This window comes from Mustela nivalis, assembly GCF_964662115.1.
Source record: "Mustela nivalis genome assembly, chromosome: 16".
Taxonomy (NCBI): domain Eukaryota; kingdom Metazoa; phylum Chordata; class Mammalia; order Carnivora; family Mustelidae; genus Mustela; species Mustela nivalis.
In genome coordinates this window covers 51,737,080-51,745,405 of record NC_139035.1, presented here as the reverse complement: position 1 = coordinate 51,745,405, position 8,326 = coordinate 51,737,080, and positions in this window count along the sequence as shown.

The following is an 8,326-nucleotide window of genomic DNA, read 5'->3' as shown; positions in this document are numbered from 1 at the left end:
TACAAATGATTAAAAAAAAATGATACTATAAAAAAAAATCCCCTTTCTCCTTTGAAAGATAAGTTATAGTTAGAAGGCAAACCACTGACTGGGAGGAATATTCAAAATCATATTTGACATTAAATTTGTATTCAGAGCTTATAAAAAACTTTCATATCCCGGTAACTGAGAAGAAAAGGAACCCAGTAAGTAATGAGTAAAACATAGAAAAAGAATCGTAACTAAGAAGATATATGAATGACAAGTAGACACATGAAAAGATGTTCCATATCTTTATTCATCAGAGAAATAAATGCAAATTAAAACCAATGGGGGGGGACTTTCACAAACATTAGAATGACTAAAATTAAAAAGTCACAATGTTAAGTGTTGGTAAATATTGGAGCAAATGGAACTCTCATATATTGCTGAAAGGAAACTAAAAGGCTATAACTATTTCGGAAAACAGTTTGGCTGTGTATACATGTATACAGATACCATATGGCCTAGCTATTTCACTCTTAGGCATTTACCCAGTATATATGTAAACACATGTCCACATGAAAAATTTTACGTAGATATTTTAGCAACTTCATTCACAGTAATCAAAAGAAAAAGAAATGCCCATCAGCAGATGAATAGATAAGCTTATTGTGGTATATCCATGCAAGGAAATACATCTCAGAAAAAAAAATCATTCAGCAAAATGAATATATTTTGGAAGATTTATTTTTATGTGAAAGGAGACAAACTGTTAAAGTACATATGACATCATTTCATTTATAAGATGTTCAAAGTCTGGCAAAATTAATACATAGTCATAGAAACCAGGTTAGATGTTGCCTGGAATTGCCTTTAAAGGGCCATAAGATAAATTTCTATGGTGATGAAAACATAAAACTTAACAGGGCTTCCACAAAGAAATGTGAATTCATTTGTCAAAATTCAATAACTGCACACTTAAATTGTTGCAACTTCAGAGATAAACTATTATGTAATCGTTTTAGATGAACAGAAATGTGAAGATATTCTAGAGAGTTCTTATTTACTCGACATCAAATTTCTGCTAGTAACAATTTACATCAATGTGGTACATTTGTTACATTAATGAACCTATAGGAACTCAGTCATATCACTAAAGTCCTACTTAATTCAAGTTTCTTCCTTTTTACCTCATACCCTTTTTCTATTCCAGGTTTCCACTGGGGTACAATATTACATTACAGCTCCTCTTGCTCTAACAGTTTTTCAGCCTTTCCTAGTTTTTGATGACCTTGACAGTTTTGAGGGACACTGATCAGTTATTTTGTAAAATGTTCCTGATTTTGGAATTTGTCTGATTTTTTTTCGCACGATTAGACTGGGGAATTGGCAAGAGAACCACGGAAGTAAAGTTACGTTTTCATTACATCATACCAGAGGTACATACCAGAAATATGATTTATTATTGTTGATGTTAACATTGATTATCTGGCTGCCATAGTGTTTGTCAGATTTCTCCACTATAAATTTATACTTTTATCCCTCTTGACATTCAGTACTCTTTGGCAGGAAGTCCCTAAGTGGATGCACTCAAGCCATGTAGAATTATGCCCCTCCACCTTCTTGAAAGTGAAGTATCTACAAAAATATATTTGGAATTTTCTGCATAGGAGATTTGTCTTTTTCCCCCCATTTACTTAGTTATTAAATACATTATATTAGTATGGAATCATAGATATTTCCTCCCTCCATGCTATAGTCAACCATTTCTCCAAGAAGCCCCAGGTACTTTGACTAGAGAAAGGTATTAGAAGCCATGATGGGAACACAAGTTGCAATTTTTGCTGCCAGAGTATAGTACAGTATATAATATAGTTGTTCCTATATACTCTCAGTAGGCAGGAGAGGGTAAATGTGTGTACTCTAACTTATATAAATAAATAAATACCTATCTATAATTATGTCTAAATGTAACTCTCTGTAGTTACACAAATCTGTTAGGTAAATAGCTAGAATCAGGATTGCTGGCTTGTGTGGTAAATGGTTTAGCTTTCCCAAAGTGGTTACACCATTTTGCCATCCCCCCAGCAATGAATGGGAGTCCTCGTTCTCACCAGGTATTGGTATTGTCAGTTTTTTCAGGGGAGGCTGAGGCTTGGTCCTTTTCATAGGTGTGTAGTGGTGTATCATGGTTGTTAGGTTGCATTTCCACAGTGACCAATGATGTTGAGCATCTTTCCTATTCTTATTTGCCATGTGTACTTCATCTTTGGTAAGGTGTCTGTTTAGAACTTTTGCTTATTTAAATTGGGTTGCTTGTTTCCTTCATGTTAGATTTAAAAGTTTTTGTATATTTTGGATCCAAGTCCTTCATTAGATACATGTTTGCAAATACTATCTCTCCTTCTCCAGCTTGTCTTTTACATTCTCTTAACACAGTCTTTTGTAATGCAGAAGTTTTAAATTTTAATAAAGTTAAAATTACCCATTATTTCTTTCATGGATCTTATTATATTATTATATCTAAAAACTCATCTGCATGAGTTGAACATTTTGAGTCTCAATCATGAGAATCTTTCAAGATTCCTGGAGGCAAATCCCAGGCAAGTATGGTGGATTACCTAAAACTACGGCTGAGGAGTTTCTAACTTGCTGGCTAGTTCACACAGTGTTCAGGAATTTATCAAAATTATTATTTAAATATTCCAACCAGTTTTGGCTCCAGCAGCCCCTGCTGCAGAGGAGCAGAACTCAGGTGACTTTCTAGATTCTGGTCTCTCCTGATTTCGTGCTGGCTGTTTGCCTAATACCTCAATTATCTAATGGGTCCAAGAGAAGCCACTAATTTTCATTTTCTTGAGTTTTTGTTGTGAGAAACTGAGTAACCCCTTCCAAGTTCTTTACATGCTGTGACTACATCAGTAGAATTTTTTTGTATATAAGTTAAATCTCAGTAAATGTGATTTAAAAAGAAAAGATACAAAAAAACAGTATTACTTAGCTGTACAATATATACGATTGCAGAGATGGCATATGTGAAAAGACAATGCCTATGAAATCGTATATGAACATGAATTTGGTTTTTAACATGCCACCATATATTCATAATACACTTGGTCAGTTTAGGAAATGCATCACAATATGCATGAATGCCATATTTAATTTATTTCATTTGTCGGGGGATTCCTTTTTGATTGATTATCTTAAAAATTACCTTGAAAATACCAACTGTTGCATAAATACTTAATAAATAAACAAGCACACACCATGTATAAATTTATTATGAACGCAGTTAATCAAATTTTCAGAATTCATCTGTCAGTCGTGTCAACATTGGTAAATAAAACAACAACAAAAAGCTTTCCATGTTGATAGCCCTGAAGCTTGATAGCAAATCTGGCTGAGTTATTAATGTGCCAGGACTAACTTTTTTCCCCTTTCAGTAATTTTCCCCCTTTTTTCTCCTTTAAGCAATTATGAACTTTTTACTTTTGCTGTTGCTCACAAAATATTCAATTTATGTGTGTGTTGAGAGGAAAACATTTTTTAGTCATACATTACACAGATTTTATATTTTTTTGTGAAGATCAACATGAAGATAAATGTCTTTTTGAAGGAAAAGCTTAAAGTTTTTATTTTATTTTATTCGTTTATTTGACACACAGAGAGAGAGAGAATACTAGGGGCGGGAGGAGTGAGAGAGGGAGAAGCAGGCTTTCCACCGAGCAGGGAGCATGATGCAGGGCTTGATCCCAGGAGCTTGGAATCATGACCTGAGCCAAAGACAGCCATTTAATCAACTGAGCCACCCAGGTGCCCCCAAACTTAAAGATTTTAAAAAAGCAGCTCCACTCCTGTTTCCTTCACTCTCATATTTGAATAGCATGGACTATACATTGCTATCTGTAAGTACAACAGCCAAGATTCCAGTAGGGATGGGCCTCTGAGGCTGTAGGTTTGGCTCAGCATTGCACTAAAAAGGCCTCAAGAGAAAGTAAACCCTGCTCTCCCTCTATTAAGAGAGAGAGAGAGTGTGTGTATGTGTGTGTGTATTAACCTAAGACAATAGGAAACATTTAGTTTCTTTAGGTATTAAGAAATTTATCAATTGATCTCCAGGCCCAGGAACCACACCAGGGAGTATGCATGAGTGCCAAGGTCTGCATACTAAGTACCTCAGGAACACACTGCTGTTCCAGAAATGCTGGGTTAATATCATCAAGCCTTTCACTCACCAATATTTAATAGACTTTATGATGTACATAGATTACAAAAATATTAAAGGAAAATGAAAACACACGCTCACACACACACATATAAATTGAGAACCAATAAGAAAATATGAAAAAGTGTTCAGTATACAGTTGCTGTGGCTGCCATCTTGAAAATAGATAGATCAAGACAAGAGTAAAAGCAAGGTATCCATTAGAAGATGATAATAATGTAGACAGGAGATCATTAGGTGGGGTTTGGGGTAGAAACATTGAACATTGGTGGTGGTGGGATGTTGTCTCTCTCTCTCTCTCTATATGTGTGTGTGTGTGTGTGTCTGTATGTGTGTGTGTATATATATATATGATCAATATATCTGATCATACACACACACACACACACACACACATACAGACACACACACACACACACACACATATATATATATATAATGCCTTAGGTCCAAGAGACTATAAGGGTAGACTTCATTTACTGAGTTAGAGAAAACAGGAAAATAAATAGATATGGGGGAATCAAGATAGAGATCTGGATATTAGATTTTAATATATATTGTTTAAGATCCCTACTAGACTGGGGTGGCCATCTACCAACCAATTCACTATTCAATATGTAAGGCTCCAATAAGTTCATGTATCCATCTAAAAAAGTCTATGCTACTCATTTGGAAAGACATGGTGTCAGAGTCCAATACTAGATAAACCACTGTCAAGTTTTGTTTTGATAACTGTCATAGGAAATCTCAAGTGTCTATAAAAACATTCTTGTGCAAGCTCTAACCTGAACCGCATATTATTTATTTTAGGTATATTACTTTTAGTAATGCTATATGGGATATCTCTTCTGGCTAACATAACTGAATATTTCTCTTCTAATATATTATATATCAATAATGGAGATTCTCATAGAAGGCCCAATGGCTTCTGTCTTTCCTGGATCTTTGACACCTTAATACCCAAGTGTCTAACATCAATACTAAAAATGCAGCTTTTTTAAAAATAGGATCTTTATATTATTGAAATACATGGATATGTGGAAAATCTTTGACAAGAAAAATAAACTACAGAATCTTGTTTTTATATCGGTAATTGATTAAGTTTATTGCATGAAAGTAACAGCCAAGTATGTTCAGTTAATTTGTCCAACAGATCAATTTCATGTCATGTAAGAATCCTGGGTTTGTTACTTTACATGGTAAAGTGAAAGCAATTTGATCACATTATAATAGAATGTTCATATACTAAAAAAGGTGATTAGAAAACTTAATATTAATAATCTCACTGTAGTTGAGTAGCTCTTATGGTTATTTTTTCTTTAATAAAGTTTTAGAGATATGCTACCTGGGGAGACCCCACTTATCTTTACTCTGTCTTGTGGAAAACAATGCTGTGTAGAGTTTAGAATCTGTTACTTTCAGTAAAATAACATTTACACTCCTCTGTGAAGCCATTAAAATGAATGTTTGCATTTCTTATGAAAAATTAAATTGATGTTATGTGACATTAAATATAAATACAGTGACACAAAGCTTAATTAAGGATGGAAACACATGCATAAAACTTAAAAAATTCCCTCTTCAAAAAAAATACAAAAAATAAAAAAAAAAACAAAAGCTTTCTCTTTAATTTTTGTTATATTTCATTTAAAAAGAAAATTATATGTGATCTTTAAATTATTTACTTCATTCATAAAATATGCTAACTTTTTAAGGAAATGCTATGCATTAAAAAGCCATTTTATTTTATTATTTTTTTAAAAGATTTTATTTATTTATTTGACAGACAGAGATCACAAGTAGGCAGAGAAGCAGTCAGAGAGAAAGGAGGAAGCAGGCTCCCTGCTAAGCAGAGAGCCCAATGTGGGGCTCAGATCATGACCTGAGCCAAAGGCAGAGGCTTAAACCCACTGAGCCACCCAGGCGCCCCTAAAAAGACATTTTAAATTGAAGTGTTTATATTGTATGATAGCGATGGTAAACAAATACATTGCATGGGTTTATACCCTAATTAACCTTAACTGGTAATATTTAAGCAGATCGTTTGTTAAGTGGCATATTATGATTATGTACTTTCACTAAAATAAATATGCCTGATATTACTCAGATACATCTCTTTTGCCTTCAGAATACTTTCTCTGAGCAATAATATTGCATATGCATGACATTTTAATGCTCTCTTTTCATGAAAATTGATGAAGTGTATATTCAAAAAGGAGAAATGTCTTAAAATCAAGCAGTTTAGAATTATTATGCTTAGAAAGATAAATGAGCAATGATCCTTACTTTTTTTTTTCAAGATCAGTATGAAAAGCCCTAAAATTTGAGTTTAGTTTATATAAATATACTTCACAGTACATACAAGGGGAATCATTATTGTAAGGATGTATTTGAAGTACGACTCTCCAAAAATAATGATAGAGAAAAGAAAGAGTGGCAGTTACACAGCACAACTGTCTGGCACCGTGGTGTTATTTTTATAAGCAATGTAATATGCAATTCAGTCAACATTTGCTCATTTTTTGACATATTGCCAATAGCAGGTTAGACTAAATTTCTTGCACTGAGTAAATGAAATGGAATACTTTATGTCATTGGGCTTGGGGAAAGCACAGGCAATCTGTTATGGCTCCTGCGGGTTGAAAAAAAGAAGGGACATGGCTAGTTTGGATAAGAGTGATTGATTGATTGATTGATTGATTGATTGATTTTGAATAAGGTTGTTTATTTCTGTCTCTCCGATAACCTTTAGACCCAAAGCAAATTCAATAGCCATTTCTTCCTCTACACCAAGCAGGCAATATAAACAACCATAGGTGTGGGTGTATTGGGATGCCCCGGTGGCAGAACAGGGCTTACTTGGTAGTTAAGCCTCCAGCTGCACTCCTGATCAATGTCTAACCTCCCCTAGAAGAGCACATCCTTAGGGGAACTAAGGAGATACATAACATGGAATCTGAATGTCCAAAAATGTTTGTAAACTTATCCTGGGGTCGGAGTGGGAGGGGGGCATGTGAAGAAGAACCTGACACTCATTTATTACATATTTGAGAATTTAAGCAAAAGAACATTATTTGAGAATTTTCCATTTAGGATAAAATTAAGTTTGCTATGTATTTAGTAAGTTTGTATTTGTTTTGTTCTTAGCAACTCATGTTCAAGGAACAAAATGTCAGTCATCATTATTCCTCTTTTGAACCCTGAAAAAAATAGCATAATTCTTTCTACCATGGTTATTTGTAAAGCCCTGTGGTTATATGTGTCTAACATATCAGTCTCAACAATTTTGTGCCTTTCTGATTCCAGACTCATAACAGAAAAATGTAATCCACTCTTTCCCTCTGTGTGTGTGTGTGTGTCTAAGGACCTGTGTGTCTGTGTGCATGTGGGGGAGTAGGAATTTAGCAGCGTATTCTCCCATGTCTCCATCACACTTGCAAAGAATTAGCTAAGGCTGCTGTATAATGAACAGCAACAGGATGGCCATCCTGGGGCTGATTAGAAAATCATTTCCGTTGATATCCAACTAACTAGGTGTGATCTTCGAAACCAGACTATTTACAATAGATAGGAAGATGAGGAAATGCTAAAAGTATTATGTTTCTTTCAAAGAATTGATTTAGTTGGCAGTGGATAATAAATAACGATTTAGTAAACAACCCAATCATTATATTCTGTTGGACATCCCCTTCTCTTGTTTGTCTTCATCAACTAAATGAAGAATAAATAAATAAATACAATTATTTGAACACAATTTCATATTAAGAAACATTGTTTTCCCTGGGAAAATACTTATTACATGAAATGTAAGATTAATAAGAACAAGAAAACTTGTTTGCCTTTGATTCTGAATATCCAATTCTAATCATTGTATCTGACACATGTAAAGAGATTTTGCTTGTTTTTTTACCTTTCTTTTTTATTCTTAAAGTATAGTGAATGACAGGGAAAAGAAGCAGGGTCATGTATGTGTTACATTATGTAGAACACCATATAGAAATTTGGCAACAGATGTTACTTTGTAAATGTCATGGATTTTATTTAGTATCTATGAAAAGTAAAAATGGAAACATCTTTATTAAGTGCCAGAAGATGCTATGAGAACATGGGTAGCTGTTTGTTGAGTGTTTTCTTTTTAAA